We start from the raw sequence: 17895 nt of genomic DNA on the forward strand, positions 1-17895 counted from the left end.
CTGTCACATAAGTGCAGCCAATCGAGCAGAAGACCTGTTAGTGGGTAGTATGAGTGTATGAGATCATAGTACCTTGTCCTACCCACATCTGATAAAAGCAGTAACAATGAACGATAGAATCATTGATTGGACTGAAGCATCGATCTTTTGTAATGATATTTTTTTTTAATTAATTTTTAAATGTTTAGTAATAAATAAAGCAAGTAACAAATAAATGCAAAGAAAACATAGGTTTCCGTGATACAGCGTGTCAATCCAACCGGGAAAACCTGGAAATCCGGGAAAAACCTGGAATTCGGATTTGCCGGGAAAAAACCAGGAAAAATGCGGGAAAACCCAAATCGCACCGGGAAAGATAATGTATACGTATCCTAAGTAACAATTATGGTTTTATCATAGTCTTGTAGGCCATAATTTGGTTTTCAAGAATCATTTAAACCCTTATAAAACTTGCAATTTTACATGGAATCAATCAATTTTATATCATACAGGGTAAACGCTCCTATAGTTGCGGTACGTTAGAAGCGTTAGGTTCCTATTGTTTTGTATGGAGACTCTGTACACAACTATAGGAACCTAACGCTTCTAACGTACCGCAACTATAGAAGCGTTTACCCTACATAATTATATTTATTTTTTTACACTTCTGTATAATACATAATGCATACCCGATCATGCTTGGACTGCAAATGTTCGACACCGTACAAAATCAACGAACTTAGAAAAAATGAGATGATTGGTCCAGAGATAAATTAAAAATAATTTCTTCACTTTGTGCTAATCAGGTACATAAGATTAGTCAGGATATCCCAGAATACCTTGGTTAGCCTGTAAAATATAAAGATCTGAATCCATACCTCTCACACTGAAGTCAATGTACTTGATTATCTTAGAGATAAATCATCCAGCTCAAACCTAGGGGTAATCATCATTATCATGAACTTCATGACCATGAACATAACCGGGATAAGTCACGAATGATCCATGAGTGTTAAAGTTGCTATTATGTATAGTATAATATATAATAATATGATATATAATAATATAATATATAATAATATAATGTATAATAATATAATATATAATAATATAATATATAATAATACAATATATAATAAAATAATATATAATAATTCAATATATAAATTAATAAAAAAGAATAAAGATCTAAACTCCAGGAATTTTGGAAAACCTAATATTCCAAACCACACAAGCAACATTTCTGATTTTAATGTGGTCTTTAAGTCTATTCTAAGCTTATAAGGCCTCTTCAAAACCATGATAAAACCAAAATTGTTACTTGGGCAATTATATTATGGGGTTTCCCGAAGGTTTACCCATTCTATCATTCAGTCGAATCATCGAATTGATAATCATAAATTATATTTCGAACGGAACTCAAAATGCTCAAAAGTGGAAATCCAATAAGATATGTATTAACCTGTAAAATATCTTCGATACAATTAAATTATTTTGGCAACACATCTGTGTATTCCACAAAATGTTTCAAGGCATATAGCCGGTTGAACACAGTTTTCCATGAATATGTATTGTGCATTGAGTCGGAGGCAAAGCGGGATCCATCGTCTTTTTGGACCTACGTGAAGAAACTTAGGTGGAATGGTGGTATACCACTCGATGTGTCCTATAAAGAAGCTCGTGCTGACTCCGCGGAAGAAGCTTCTGATCTCTTCGTAAAATCCTTCAAGGATGTTTTTTCGACTACCCCTCCCGCTCATTCTCTGCATGATCGTCGTGACTGGATGAGCAGTAGAGTGATGAAAAAAAATGAAATTTTCGCTCCACAATACTTAAACGATTCCAAATCGGATCCTGGCTAACCTCTCAAAATTTGAACCCATTTGGTGAGAAACTGAGATGGCACAAACCATTTGAAGTTTGTATGGGAATTACTATGGTAAAACCAAGATTTTTGTTCATGTATATCTATTAATTAACCATATCGGTCTGCTTCAAAAGTTTTCAACTGTTCTTGTAGGAAATTTTCCCAGCTACAACTTTGCTCAAGACCACTTTTTAATTAAATGCAAGGATCGAAAGTTATCAATGGTTCAATGCGCTGATGTCTTATGATCATGCTCAATCAACTGCTCAGCAGGCAACATTGGTGTTTCTTGGGCGTTGAATAGGACACACAAATCATGGCTACTATGTCACGCTGCAAAATACAGTGTTGCCTACAGAGCAGCTGCTTGATCATGTCATAAGTTTACCAATCTCTTAAATGATTAATAACTTTTTCCTGTCTCGTTTTACATAGAAACAATCTTCAGCAAAGTTGTAGCTGAGAAAATTTTCTATAAGAATGGCTATCGAACTGTTTCGCAGCTCAATATGGAAAAAGACTAGAAGGCAATGAACAAAAAGTTGAGATTTCCCATAGTAATTTACATGTAAACTTAAAATGGCTTGTGCGAAGTCAGTTTCTAACCAAATGAGTTGTAACTTTGAGAGACTAATCAGAACCCGATTTGAAACCATTTAAGCACTGTGGAGCGAAAAAGTCATTACTACTTGCATTTGCCGCAGTTGGATGTATCTGTTGAAGAGGTGATGAAAGTTCTTTCATCTGTAGATCCCTCTAAAGGCCCTGGTCCACACTGTTTGCGGCCATCGTTCATTAAGAAATATTCTGCATCTCTCGCTTCACCTGTGTCAATTATCTTCAATCGTTCGCTAGTTAGTGGTGTTTTCCCTACAATGTGGAAGGTTGCGTCCATCACACCTATTCACAAAGCTGGAAACATCCACAATGTTGGAAATTATCGCGGAATTTCGATTCTAAGCTGCCTCCCAAAAGCTCTGGAGAAGATCGTATATCAAGCGGTTAGGCCAATAATTACCAAACATCAGCACGGCTTCGTGAGGAAACGCTCTACAACAACCAACTTAATGGTGTTTGTCAACTCGCTGATCAACTCCATTGAAAAACGACGACAAGTTGATGCGATCTACGTGGACTTCAGTAAGGCGTTCGATAGAGTTCCACATGTGCTTGCAGTGGACAAAATGAGGTGTATGGGATTACCTAATTGGGCCAAGAAGTGGCTATAGTCTTACTTAACTGACCGCTCAGCCTATGGGAGCATTAACGGTGTTAATTCGCCTAGTTTCGAGATACCCTCTGGTGTTCCCCAAGGTAGCCATTTGGGGCCTTTAATTTTCATCCTGTTCGTGAACGATCTGTGAAGTCGACTGTGTTCTTCGAAACTTATGTTCGCCGATGACTTAATGATCTTTCGTACAATTAAGTCAAGACTTGACTATTGCGCACTCCAGAAGGATATTGATTCCCTTTTGCGCTGGTGTACATTGAACGGTATGCAGGTTAATGTCACAAAATGCTGCGCAATATCTTTTAGCCGTTCACGCGAGCCCTTACGACATGACTATAGGATAGGACTCAGTAGTTTGCTCTTCGTTTCTTCAGTTAAGGATTTGGGTGTTATCATCGACTGTAAAGTCAGATTCAATGAGCACATCTCCATGATAACTGCTAAAGCATTCGCCACATTAGATTTCTTGAAACGAAACACAAACGCATTCCAGGACATCTACGCGCTGAAATCACTATACTGTGCTCTCGTCCGCTGTCTTCTAGAGTATGCTGTTGTTGTGTGGGCACCCTTTCACGCTATTCAAGCCAAGCCATTCAGCGAAACTTCGTAAGATACGCTTTACGTCTTCTGCTCTGGAACGATTCGGTAAATTTGCCGCCTTACGAAGAACGGTGCAGGCTGATTGACCTGGACACGTTGGCAGCAAGGAGGAAACTACTTCAGCGACTCTTCGTGTTTGGATTGCTTAACGGTGACGTTGATTGCAACTCTCTTGTGAGCAAAATCTACATCAATGCTCCTCAAAGAGTTCTACGTAGTTACACGCTTCTGTGGCAACCTACCCATCGGACCAACTATGGATTCAACGAACCGTGAACTTTGTGCTGTCGTGTGTTTAATGAAACGTTTGATGTAAATGATTTTAACATTAGTAAGTCTACTTACACACATAGAATTCGGCACCTAGCCTAGAAAATATCTGTACAACATTATGTTGAAGATTTAATTAAAAAAATAGAATAGAACTTTAAGATCTGAACTCCTGGAAGATTTTAAGAATTTTTAATACTGCGTATTGATTTATGATTTTTTCAACAAACCAAAACAACATTTAGGCTAAATTGTTGCAGGATACCCTTTGATTTTATACGAATTCATGCTTCCATGAGATTTTGGAGATCTAGATCAAGAACATATTAATGCAAATCTTATCTCACATTTTTCTGAAAAATTGACGTATTGTAGAGGAATTCTGCAGAAAAAATATGATTATCTATAAACATTTATTTTTTAATGCCTTTTTAGTTTAAGGCAGCGGTGATTTTTTGTTGTTTTTTTTAATAACCGGGAAAATACCGGGAATTAGAAAATTGGATTTGAATGGACCAGCAACCAGAAAGTCAAAACGAATAATTCCTAGTAGGGAGACAGGAAGTAAATTGAAGTTATACGAATGTACATTTATTAAAAGCTAATTAAGATATTTGAATTCATAAGCACTTAAAATAGTAAATTGTTATGCCGTATGCCTATTTTATCACACTTCCCTGATATTCACATTTCAGTGAAGGGTAAGAATAAAAATCACTCCGATCGAAAAAATTTAGAATTCATGTTTAAAAATTGATCAATTTTGTGAAATCTGTAGGCTGACCAAATCGGTAAAAAGCTGACAAAATCGGGAAAGCACTGTATATCATTCAATGGGTGAGCAATGCTGGATTTAGGATCCGGGAGCCTGAGACTGCTTTCCTTAGGGGTTACCCCATATTATCTGCATTTGAAGTTTGAATTTCAAATGCGCGATCACATTTTTCCTTCTACCGTCTTGAAAGGAAAAGAATGAAATTTGTTTTCAAAAGAAAGTCAAATTTCAGAAGAAAGTCAATTAAAGATATGGAATCTACGTTTTGCCACAAAAAATAAATGACAAAAGTGTAACTACTGGTGATCTGGGTCAAATTAATCTCCGGGGTAGAGTTGATTGGTTGGTAATAGATATCAAGAGAAATATTGAGCAATTCATTATCATACTCCAATGGTAGCTTTGATAAGTTTCTCTTTACGAAAAGGTACACACTTAAAAAAATTCAAGTAAATTTAGGTGCTCTGAGACTGACGTATACGAGCGTCAGTTTTGACATAAAATTGAGTCATAATAGACGCGAATTCAGCTCAAACAAACGTACTTTTCGTCGAATACAAACTTTTCAATCTCGGAACACTTAATTTTACATGACATGTTTGTTTACGTCTCATCCATTATGTCAAAGATGGATTCCGTCACGTGTAAAATTAGGAATTTCTAAGTGTGTAGATTTTTCTGCATAATTTTCAAGTTTATTTAATTGACGTTCAATAGCATTCAAACTCAATTGTCAAAGAATCAAGGGGTTGGAACGATTGAACTAAGTGTCAGTCAATTTATTTTGATTCCAATCAGCGTTGCCAGAATGATTTAAAGCTTATCGGTATCGAATGTTTTAAAAAATCGGTATTTATCGGTACATATTTACTAGTTTAATTAATTTTATATTTTTGCCATTTTTGAAAGCGAATTATAACTTTTGGACTATGATCGGAAAATTCCGGAAAAAAACACCGGGGCATGTTTAAATTAGCTTCTGGAGGAAGCTGGAAACAACATCCATAGAAAGAAGAAAGAAGCTCTCCTGGAGGAAATTCGGGGAAAGTTCTGAGAGAAGTCGGAAAAATATCCGCAGAACTTCCAAGACATAAATTAAGAAACCTCTGGCGAAAATTGAAAAATAGGAAAAAAAAAATCTGGAGGAAGTTGGAAGCCAGAGTGGTTACGGAACAGTCAAAAGAAACAAGGACATAATTCCGGAAGAAAGAGCTCCTGGGGATGTTCTAATGAACCAGAAAATTTTCCAAATGGTCATAAAACATCACTGAAGACCCCGTAATGCCCGTGAAGTTTTTGGAACATTCCTGAAATGTACTTAGGAATATTCCATATTTTCTCGGGCTGTTTTGGAGTACTCTGATCATCTTTGAAATACTTGGAACTTCCCTGATTATAATGAGACTACCGGAATAACTCTTATTAACTTTGAAGGCCTCTAGAATTTCTTGAAGATTACGAAATTTCTTAAGCGCTCTCACAATTTTCTTGAATTTATTGTAACATCTGCATTGAAGTTCTCTGATCTTCCCGATTTTTCTATTTTTTATTAAAGTTATCGACACTGCCATCAATAAGTATGGAACTTCCAATATAATGTTCGTGTAGCATCCCTAAATTGCCTGAGTTTCTAGGAACTCCTTTAAAATTTCAGCGATTTCCTTGACATTTATTGATCTGTCCTGATGTTCTCGGAGCTTCCTAAAGTTCTCTCAATTCTCCTGAAACTAATGGAAATGTCCTGAAAACCATTAAATTTTCCAGAAGATCTTTGGACTTGTGAAGTATCCAACATATTTATGATATTTCCTTAAGTTCACTGGAGCTCGCTGGACCGGGTTTTAGAATTTTAACAGAAGTTATTGAAACATTCTTTAATTTATCGAAACTTACTCAAAAATCTGAACTTTTTTTAAAAGTTCCTGCAGCTAGTGTGGATCCGCAATCAAAATCTGGAAGCATCCCTGAAGTTCCGGGAAGTTGAAAAAACTGGCGGGAGAAGATGGAAGAATCATTGGAGCGAAGGCTGAAGAAGCTCCCAAGGGAAGTGGAAATAAGTTTCCGAGAGGAATCGTAAAATAATTCACGATGTAAGGTGGAAGAAAATTCCAGGGGAATGTTGGAAGAAAATTCAGGAAGTTAAATAATGTTTAAAACGTATTTCCCGATTCCTCCGGAATTACCAGAAAGAGCCATCGACTGTTAATCGATTCATGGGTAGTAATGGAAAGAGTATCCATAAGACATTTTCAAAGATATATTTTTTTTTAAAGGCTCAAAAAATTTGAGATATTCAAAAAGATACAAGTCTCTTACAATATTTTTCTCCAAAATTCAAGCGTGGGCAGGCAAAATTCATTTTGATGATTTAAAAAAAAAATCGGTATAAATCGGTATAAAACCTCAAAAATTGGTTGCTAAGGAATCTAGTTCGGAAATCGGTATAAATACCGATAAATCGGTATATCTGGCAACGCTGATTCCAACGTTAGAAATTAATGATTTTCTGTGAAATAACCAGTGATATACAAAACGCCTACATTTAGGCGCAACTTCATTAATAATAATTTCATACTATCGGCTGAAAGTACACTTCGTAGAAGGATTTAGGAAACCCAAATTTAATAAGAATATCTCAAAAAAGGTCACTCGAAAGCCATTTGAGGGGTACATCAATTTCCCCATATCTACATTTTCAAATGCCTAATGAAAAACCTTAATAGGTATAATAACGTCCCCTTAATGCTACAACTAGGTAACTCGAAATTTGTCGATTTTGAGTTGAGTATACCAAATTATTCATCTTTTGATGCTCTATAACATATCAAAAGATCGTCTTATTACGATAACAAACAAAGAAGACATTTTTAATTTTCAAAACTAGGTATCTCAGCATAGAACAACGATATTGGGTGCTACAACTAGGTAACTTAAAATATCAAGTTTATTTTATAAATTGTCATTGCTATAACTAGGTATCTCAAATCACCAGCATTTTCTATAATATGATTTTTATGCTACAAATAGGTAACTGAAGTTATCCAGTTGTTGCACTGAAATTTATTCACGGAGATTTTTTTGTTTTATATGCTACAACTAGGTATCTTCAGCAAAAACAGCAATACCATAGACGCGAGATCCAAAAAGAAGAAAAACTCACACAACCATACGCTAAAGATAATGAACATCGTTGCTGAGTGACGTATAAAAGCAAAGGACGCATAACATTAGTACCCATTAGCGATTTAACCATTGCGTTGTTCGTACTTCTGGCATTGTTGTGATTCGTGAATTGCAAGTTGTTATTGTAGAGAAATGGACTCGAGTGGATCGGCATCTGAATATACAACCGACGTGTAAGTATTATTGACAGAAAAATGTTGGTAAACAGTGATGATACCAAAATATTCCTTGATGTTTAGTTCGACGTCAGAATCAGAAAATGGTGAAGATACCGAATCTATGTCATCAGATGAATCATTTGGCTCAAGTTTGGTGGATACGGAATCAGGGAAAGGTAGCTTGCTGCTCAGTTTAAGTGTTTTTATTTTTTAAATATCTAAAAGCATTCCTTCTTCTTTCTATAAAGATGATTCTGAAAGAGAAATTGGCTCCATTCCTACGGATTCTGATGATGGCTTAGACGTAAGCCATTTGTTTTCCGAACCAGATCTGTCTGAGGAGGATTTTGAAGACTTTCTCGAATCAAGTGACGATGATTTTTCCACGGATCATTCAGAATATGTTCCTGAAAACATCGATTCAGATGAATCCATAGTTGATTCATTTGATACATCCGGCTTCAATCAGTCTGCATAACTGGAGAGTGACGTGAGCATTGAAGCTACGACAGAAGTCGTTACACACTCAGAAATGTCTGATATACCCGGCGAGGAGATCGAGACTACCGAGACCTCAGAAGCTGGTGAGCCTTGCATTATGCTAGAGGGAATGGAGACTTTCGCAGAAGAAAAAAATCGACCACGAAAACGTACGAGGTGTCCAGGCAAGTGGGAACGAAATGTCCGTAAGATTAAGTGACTTTCTGGACAAGCCTATGTATCTACGCGAAAACGCGTCATTCCTGCTGCAGTGATGAAAGATTCCTGTAAGAACTGCAGGTGGAAGTGCCAGGAGAAGATGTTGGAAGCCGAACGTTTGGAGATATTCACAAATTACTACGAACTTGCTGACTTGCTGACTACATCCGGCAATGCGAGTTCATCAACAGCCACACCATAAGGAAACCGAAGAAATGTGTGACTACTGCTGCTACTGCATCAAGAAGAACATTTTCTGTCGAATATTTTCTTCCACATATCGGCGACAAAATTAAGGTATGTAAGACCATGTTCCTCAACACACTGGGCATACAAAAAGGGGTTGTGGATATCGCCATGACTAAGCGGTCATTGCAGAATGTTATGGAAGATGACAAACGTGGAAAACACGTTAAATACTGTTTTCCTACATCAGTGGTACAAAATGTGAAACGTCACATACAAAGTTTTCCGGTTGTACCGTCGTATTATTGTCGGGAGAAAACTAATCGGAAATATCTTGATCCTTCGCTGAATATCACCCTAATGTATCGTCTATATTGTGAGTATTGCGACTCTGGAGGAGATCAGAAGGTTAACGCCTCCGCGTACCGCAAAATTTTCAATGAAAATTTCAACCTGGGGTTCCACAACCCCAAAAAAGATCAATGCCGTGTCTGTAATTACTATGACAATGCCGATAATGAGTTGAAGGACTCATTGAAAGATAAACACAACCTGCATTTGGCGCAAAAGGAAAGAGTTAGAAATGAAAAGTGGAACGATAAACTACAAGCTGAATCATCAAACGGTAAGCTAGTATGTGCTTCATTTGATCTGCAGCAAGTTCTGCTTGTACCTTACGACCCGAAGAACAGTGCTTTTTTTTACAAGCGGAAGCTTTCAACGTATAACCTTACGATTTATGACATGGTGAACAAGCAAGGGAATTGTTTTATGTGGAATGAAACCGAAGGTGGCCGAGGCAGTTGTGAAATAGCCAGCTGTATTAACGTCTTCTTAATGTCACTTCCTTCAGAAACTAAGGAAGTAACATTCTACAGTGATAGATGCGGAGGGCAGAATTTGAATAAGTTCGTTGCTGCAATGTTCATGCAGGCAGTGCAGAAGTTGGAACATATTGAGAAAATAGATCACAAATTTCTCGTATCTGGCCACAGTGAAATGGAGTGCGATTCCATGCATTCGGCCATCAGTACCGAACTCAAGCGCGTTGGTCAAGCCTCATGGCCTGAGGACATGAAACAAATAGCTCGTAGCGCACGGAGGGCGAACGATGAACACTACTTGGTTCATGATTTGAACCAATAGCAGATCAAGGACTACAAAACCTTCTTCAAGCACAACATGACTTCGCGCAAGAAGGACACCAGTGGAGACATCATTTCGTGGCCTAAAATGATTTGGATGCGTTTCTTGAAATCAGAGCCATACAAAATGGCCATCAAAACATCGTATGAAGAGGAGTTTCGCTACATTGATTTCAACAAACGGAGCAAAAGAGAATTACATAAGCCACTACAGCAGCGTTCACCAATACCAATCTCGACAGCAAAATACAATGACCTTAAGTCTCTCTTCAATTTGAAACCACCTGCCCTTAAAGATTGCTACAAATCGTTCTATATGAATCTGCCATACGATAATCAAGTCAACGACGAAGATAACAGCTCTGAGGAGAATGAAGAAGATCTTTAAAGTGCGAATAAAACGTTTAAACGTGTTAATACATACATTAAAAGTTGCCAAATAAATGAATATTTCGATTTTGCGTTTAACAACTTCTTTCTCATTCATCAGAAAAACCGCTATCTCAGAACAAATGCTCTAGAAAATGTTTAGCTGTGCATGCTACAACTAGGTAACTCGGTATTTTTTTTAAAAATCTATACTTTTTCCCATACATCCACAAAGGCACCGTAATGTTCACCTGGCTAGAATGGGGAATAGTATAATTCATGTATACTGCGTAGAAATAACCTTTTTACGCTTTTTTGACACGTTTTGACAAATTTTGAAATGCGTTTTTCTCAAAACTTTGATTTTTGAGATACCTAGTTGTAGCATTAAGGGGACGATAAGTAGTCATGCGAAACGATAGCATCATCAAAGCCTATTGATTCTAATATCATAAGTTTGTAAATTTTCTTTAATGCATGAATTAATTTCCATATTTACGTTTTATGAGATTGATTTGCCCCCGAATTAAGGTATTCAACTTAGAGTTAGTTTATTCTCTTTGTTTCAATACTACATAAAAACAATACAAACCAGTAAATAATAATTGGAAACATCCATGAATACATTAAGCTTCAATGTAAACGTCAATACTTCAAAAGCAATGACCTTAATATGTAATTAATCAGTACTAATTTGCTGAAAGATTTTTTACCTCAATTCAACTATTGCTGACCAAAAAGCTCAGATGAATTAGAAAATCAAAGTATAAAATTAAATCAGAAGATCAGAGTTAACGTAAAATGAAAATTATTTGCTTTAGCAGTAAAAATATAATAATTTAAAAAAAACACAAATATTTGCTCAGCCTCCATGGCTAGGGGCCCCTCTAGCCAGGGGGCCTGGGACAATTGCCTCCTTTTGCCTCGAATCCGGCTCTGGGGGTATTTTTTTTTTATTATAGTCACTTTAACACTCTTGGGTCATTCGTGACTTGTCCGGGGGTGAAATTTGAACTCGTGACTTAGTATGGATGTTATGGGGGTAAGCAAGATAACTTTTCGCAAATTTTTTTTTTTTCGAGCACCCTAATACCCCGTTCACATTACAGCCTATATCACGTAATATAGGCTGTCTTGCAATGAGCACTCATACATAGGATTTCCAGTGAAAACTAGATGTATGAGTGCTTATTGCAAGACAGCGTATATCACTTGATATACGCTGTAATGTGAACGGGATATAACAAACAGTCACCCCAGTAATTTAGGCCACCCACAATAATGGGTCAATTCCATTTGATAAACTCGTAGAACTGAGTGACCCGCAATAGTGACTAGCTGGCCCATAATACAGGGGTGACTGTACATACGCACTAATAAATACATACAGATATTTTCCGATCTCATCGAGCTATTTCGAATAGATCCTCCGGGCCTCGAATCGAATGTCGGTTTTCCGGGCGATATGTATACCCTTTTCTGCTAGAAGGGTAAAAAACACTGTTGAAAATCTGTTTTTTTTTTTTAATTGTATGGACCAAATACTCGCACTAATGGTGCAGTAGCGTATCGATATAATTGCTGAACTAAATTTTGTGGCTAAAAGTGCAATTACTCCACCCGAAGATAACGTCGACTTGAACAACATTTGCGACTTCAAGGTAAAAGCATTTGCAACATGTAATTGCGTTTTATCCCACAGTGCGCACCCAGATGCTACCTTTCAATGCTTATCATCCCCAACAACATCACACATCTTGAATCCGATAGCCAGTACAATGTGACCTCCCGTGACCGAATACCATCGAGCTAGGCCTGAAAGGTGGATCCCTTTCCTGTTCTCAAGACGATATACGTCACGTCCCATTATGCTGGCTTTTCGTCAAAATCTAACCCCCCGTCAAGTCTTGACGAGCTAGCAAACCGGGCAGGCAAGAGCGGGCAGATGAGACCAAAGCATAGTGCGAGCGGAACGTACAAACGAACGAACGAAAAAAATAAAAACTGTATAATATATAGGTACGTTATGAACGATATATTACGCACACGTACCGTACGGAATGCGAAGAAGGAAGCCTTAGATGATGATGACTGACTATGACTATACCCAGCCGTGTCGGTCGGTCGGTCGGTCGGTGCTTGAGCAATATGTTTTAAGACACGAAAACCTCGATCAAAAAGGAATAATTCAAAAACAGAGAACATATGAAGCATAAGAAAATACGGAGAACCGAAGAAAGGAAACTCTACAATGTTCGTACCTAGGCACGAACGATAATGGGCGATGGGTCAAATTGTACATACATTATGAGCAAGAGAATGAGAAACGGGAAAGCTTATGTTGCACCTCTATCACTAATACCGACCCTCTTCTGCCTGTGGTTGTAAGTCGTCCTTACACGTGCAAACTCTCGCTCTCTGTCCCCCCCCCCCCCCACCATCCCCCACAGTTTGCGTTGTTTCCAAAAGCATAACAATCGCACACCAACACCAAACGACGACGTGACTTGGTGGAAATTCCAATGTGTTGTAATCCTTACCACAAAGAGCGAAAACGAGAGCGAACGATTGCACAACTACACAGTAAGATGATTCGTGAAAAACGCTGTTTTCGTTTTTCTTCTATGTAGCCTAGGGGGGAGGTCATGCCAAGCTGAATGACTCAGGTCGCTCTCAGTTGAACGACGGATCTCGGCTTGAACGCGCGCGTGTTTTTGATCAGTGTGCAAAAGTAGCTCTTGGATCGTTATTGTGCTTTATCGAGAAGCTCCCCTGCTGAAGTTTGATAGTGAATTGTGCTGCCTGCCAGGAGATATACCTACCCAGAAAAATCGAGGAACTTCGCGTTGTTCATCGCCCCGAGTTTTGTTCTTGTTCTACGTGCATTGAAGAGGGAAAAATTACAGATTACCAATTTCTGTGGTGTGTTGGTGAAGATGATGGTGATGCTGATGATGATGAATAATCGAGATCACCAGCAGTAGAGAATATTTACAACTGTGTGCGCTCTTCTCCCTTGAGTTGGGTTGTTCTGTGTTCGGTTTTGTGCAGCATCAGCTCCTTTGTAGCAGACAGCGAAGCATAAAAAAGGAAGCGGCAGTTTTTGAATTGTTTTGTGTATTTATTGTGTATGTACAGCGCGAGTGTGTCGAGAGGGTGGTATTACTGCTGCTGACGGGAGAAGTGAGCTGTACACAAATATAACCGTAAATGAGTAGGATTTCTAAAAATCTGCAGATGTGCAACTGACGAGACGAGGACGAAGAGAACGAGAACCAATCAGAGAAAAAAAAAACAAGAAATAAGCAAAGCAAAAGTGATTTCGAGGGTGCTGTGCGGCAAAGCTAAATTCAGCTTACTATACAGCTGCTAAGTCGTGTATTGGTGCTTCAATTAGATCGGGTGAGAGCTTTGTTACATTATTCGGGGATTAGGGGATGTGCTATTACTTCGTTACTGCTTGGTGAAGATTGGCCTCTCGGTCAATCCGCGTTGGAAGCATTAATTACTTAATATAGGATTGGTGAAAAACGGTTCCATGCTTAATTTATTGAAAAAATATTAAACCACTGCCGTTCTGTTTATAAACTATACTCCCATGAAAACTAGTAAAAACCCATTCGCAACGTGATAGTTCCTGAGTGATCTGAGATTAGGGCGTAGCTGCTTTTTTAAATAATCACTTCATTCATCGATTTCTTTACCATCTGTTAAAGGAATCATTCCCCACCTGATTGTGTGGTTAATTTGTGCAGGTGATCTCTTATGAACAAGAAATTGAATACAGAGGTAATTGTTTTCGAATTTCTCCAGAATTAGGGAGCAATCGAAGACCAAACGGCAGACGTGTAATTATCAATCAAAATTTCTTGCTGCGACATATTTGACAATTTTTACTAAGCTTATCTTTGTAAGATGTCAGATCCTTTATAAAAATACATTAATTTACGTAGCCTATGATCTCATGTTCAGTTAACGTGGAACTAAAACTGTACACCTGCCCTCAATTTGGTGTTCTTCGATTACTTCCACAGTTGATAATTGGGATCTTTCTTAGCTTGTACCATTTTTGCATTAGTAGTGGAAATGTATGTAATGTCGGCCTTAATGTCCCTAATTTGGGCCCATACTACTACAGCAATTGACTAATAGCGATCAAAAATATCCATTAGTACCGTCTTAATGACGCGTTCATCTAGATAAAATTGATAAATAGCAGACTTTTAGCGATGGGCCCAATGTTAGATCCATAGGCCAACATTAGAGCCATTTCCGCTATATTGTGAGATACTCCAGAAAAAAAATCCCAGATCAGATCTGCCACCAGAATGGTCTGGCTTTATAGCTGTGTATTTACAACGGTTAGCTGAAGAACAGTGAAAAGTCTCTAACCCCACTTCTTGTGCTTGTTGTGTCCCTTTCATTTCGCACCAGAGTAAAAGAGATGACGACGAATAGGAGCCAAAACAAACCACCCATAAATGTCAAAGTTTGTGGGTGTGGTACTGCATTGGTTCGAGGAGATTCAGTGCACTGATCCAAGGCAAGCCTTCAATGACGATTCCTTGTGGAGACCATTTTTTCATTAAACTTCGCTATTTAACACGTCAAAATATTGAGGTTTTGTTTATGTATGAAGATTAAATCAAAACTGGTTTTTTGCTGCGGAGTAGCAAACAATGTCTGAAATTTATTGATCTGCACACTTAGAAACCATCGCCAACTTCGGTAATTTTTACCGAAAGCTGAACAGCTCGTTCGGTAAAATTTAAGTAATTCAATGCAATTGTCTTTCAGTTACTTTGAAACTAAATCTTCACTAAAATGACAAGATTTGATCATTTAAACAAGGTTGAACATGGTTTGAAATTATTTTTAATTTAATGGATTACAATGAAGGTTACAGTTTTACCGAACGTTCAGCTGTTCTTTTTTTTTTAAATAATTCGTTTATTTTTCCAGGCTCATTTGCTGTAGCTTTGCGGAGCCGATATTCATTGTTTAGACAAGAAAATTACTTAAAACTAACGTTAGTAAAGCGGGGGCCGATTACTCGCTGCTATCTCGAGGTTAGTGGTAACAAATTGTAACAAATGGATGGCAGGGTAGGGATTGTGAACACAAGGTTTGGAGAGCAATGTGCTCTTGATCTCGAACTAGGCGACACTCTGATGAAAAAGACAAACATGGGGGTACACCAATGGGCAGCTAACAACTTGGGAGAACACAAGATGACACTAACTACTAAATCCTCAAATCTATCCGTTTTAAAAACACATAAATTAAATTCAAATAGTCGAGGTCTCGGCTCGCCAAGACATCTCTAACGGGTATCGCGGGTTGTTTTCCTTGTGCCCTGAGGGATGTGGATAACTCAGATCTGGCAACACGGTATAAGGTACATGACCAAACAACATGCTCGATATCGTGATAACCACTGCCACACGCACATAAATTGCTGCATGAGAGCCCAATTCGATAGAAATGCGAGTCTAACGAGCAGTGATTGGACATAAGCCTTGATATAACGCGTATAAAGTCGCGGCTCATGTCCAACCCTTTGAACCATGGTTTGTTCGACACCTGTGGGAGAATAGAACGTAACCATCTTCCCAATTCACCATCATTCAATTTTTGTTGCCAACTGATGAGGACTTGCTGACGAGCAAAGAAGAAAAATTCGTTGAAGGCGATTTGTCACTCAAAAATATCGCCTTCCATAGCGCCCACCTTAGCCAATGAGTCCGCTTTCTCATTACCCGGAATTGAGCAATGAGATGGGACCCAAGCTAAGGTGATAGTATAGGAGCAGTTAGATAAAGCACTCAGTTTAGATCGTATTTCAGGCAGGAAATACGAGGAGTGCTTCATCAGCCTCGTTGAACGAATAGCCTTCAATGGGCTAAGACTATCCGTAAAAATGAAATAATGGTATAATATAGCTGCGAGTTCCGCAACGTATACTGAGCATGGTTTCTGCAGTTTATAAGAGGCGCTATGAAATTGATTAAATACACCAAATCCAGTGGAAGCATTTATGGTTGACCCATCTGTGAAAAATCTTTTATCATTACTTACATGAGGGAACAACCATCGACCGATGGTGATCTAGTATTCCATGGATTTCTTGCATCATGGTCAGATCAAAATTTACAGAGGAACTATAGAAGGTTTGAAAGCAATCACGATTGGAGATTAATAAAGAAGGAGCAACCTCCAGCGTCGTGTACTCATAGTACAAACTCATGAATCTTGTTTGAGGATTTCGGTCGAGCAGCTTCTCAAAGTGTTCTATTACCAAAGGATTCATTACTTCACAACGGATGAGAAACCGGAAAGACAGCTCAGCGAAACGATCTGTCAGTGGGAGAACACCCGCGAGTACTTCGAGGCTCATCGTATGAGTCGAGTGCATACAGCCTAGCGCCATACGAAGGCAACGGTATTGAATCCGTTGCAGCTTAAGGATGTGTGTTTTTGCTGCAAAAGCTGCCGTACTTTAAAACCGAAAGGATGGTTATTCGGTACAACCTAATCAGATCTTCCGGTGTGCTCCCCACCAAGTTCCGGTAATTGTACGAAGAAAATTAATCCTTTGCTGGCATTTTTGTTTCAGATACGCAATATGTTTTCCCCATGTGCATTTGGAATCGAACCAGACACCTAAATACTTGAAAGAAATACTTTGAGTGATTGTTCTACCCTTTAGTTGAAGCTGTAACTGTGCAGGATGATGCTTCCTAGAAAAAACAACCAACTCAGTTTTCTCCGGAGAGAATTCGATACCCAGCTTAATAGCCCAAGTAGACAAATTATCTAAGGTATCTTGCAATGGTCCTTGCAGGTCCGGTTCACTTGGCCCTATAACGGATACAACGCCGTCATCTGCAAGCTGCCTTAGTGAGCAATTTTCATCAAGACAACCATCAATGTCTTTTACAAAAAAAAAAAATATAAAGAAGGGGACTTGAACATGAGCCCTGGGGGAGACCCATGTAGCTAATTCGTGAAGTTGTCGAGATTCCATGAGAAAAGCTCATATATTTCTCAGTTATATTTCTCAATCCTCATGAGATTTTTTTTCCCTTGGATTTGTTTTCCGTCGAGCTTGTTTTCCATGCTGAGCACCAATGCTACCGACGCCAGGAAGGCAGCTCCCACACCTGGACCCTACCTATCGACCCATCAACTCATGAACCGGGGACCAACGGCTTTACTTCCCATCCGAAGGAAGGCGTGATCAGAGATGTTATGCCTCAGAACATCCCGGCGGCACCGACTGGGATTGAACCCAGGCCTGCAGGGGTTTGAGGTAATCATGCTTACCACTACACCACCGGCGTCGCTTGTTCTCGTGAGATTTGTTCTCTTTAAATTTCGAAGAGTGCACAGAGGAGTAACTGGAACAAAAACCTGGCCAAAATTATATT

The 17895-nt window shown here is 38.5% G+C and overlaps 1 protein-coding gene across 2 annotated transcripts in view; it reads left to right on the forward strand.

The window, feature by feature from the left end:
• Nucleotides 1-17895, forward strand: part of LOC135706339 (RNA-binding protein 24-A-like) — a 251447-nt gene that overhangs the window by 108188 nt on the left and 125364 nt on the right. Inside the window, exon 1 of one of the 2 annotated variants that reach the window (XM_065227956.1) lies at nt 13144-13867. The exons of the other annotated variant lie outside the window; for it this stretch is intronic. The gene's annotated coding sequence lies outside the window, so the exon portion shown is untranslated. Of the gene's footprint in view, nt 1-13143; nt 13868-17895 lie in introns of those variants that run through there. 2 annotated transcript variants of the gene reach the window in all.

This window comes from Ochlerotatus camptorhynchus, unplaced genomic scaffold (assembly GCF_037179485.1).
Source record: "Ochlerotatus camptorhynchus isolate MF236.1 unplaced genomic scaffold, CSIRO-AGI_Acam_v1.1 ptg000277l, whole genome shotgun sequence".
Taxonomy (NCBI): Eukaryota; Metazoa; Arthropoda; class Insecta; order Diptera; family Culicidae; genus Ochlerotatus; species Ochlerotatus camptorhynchus.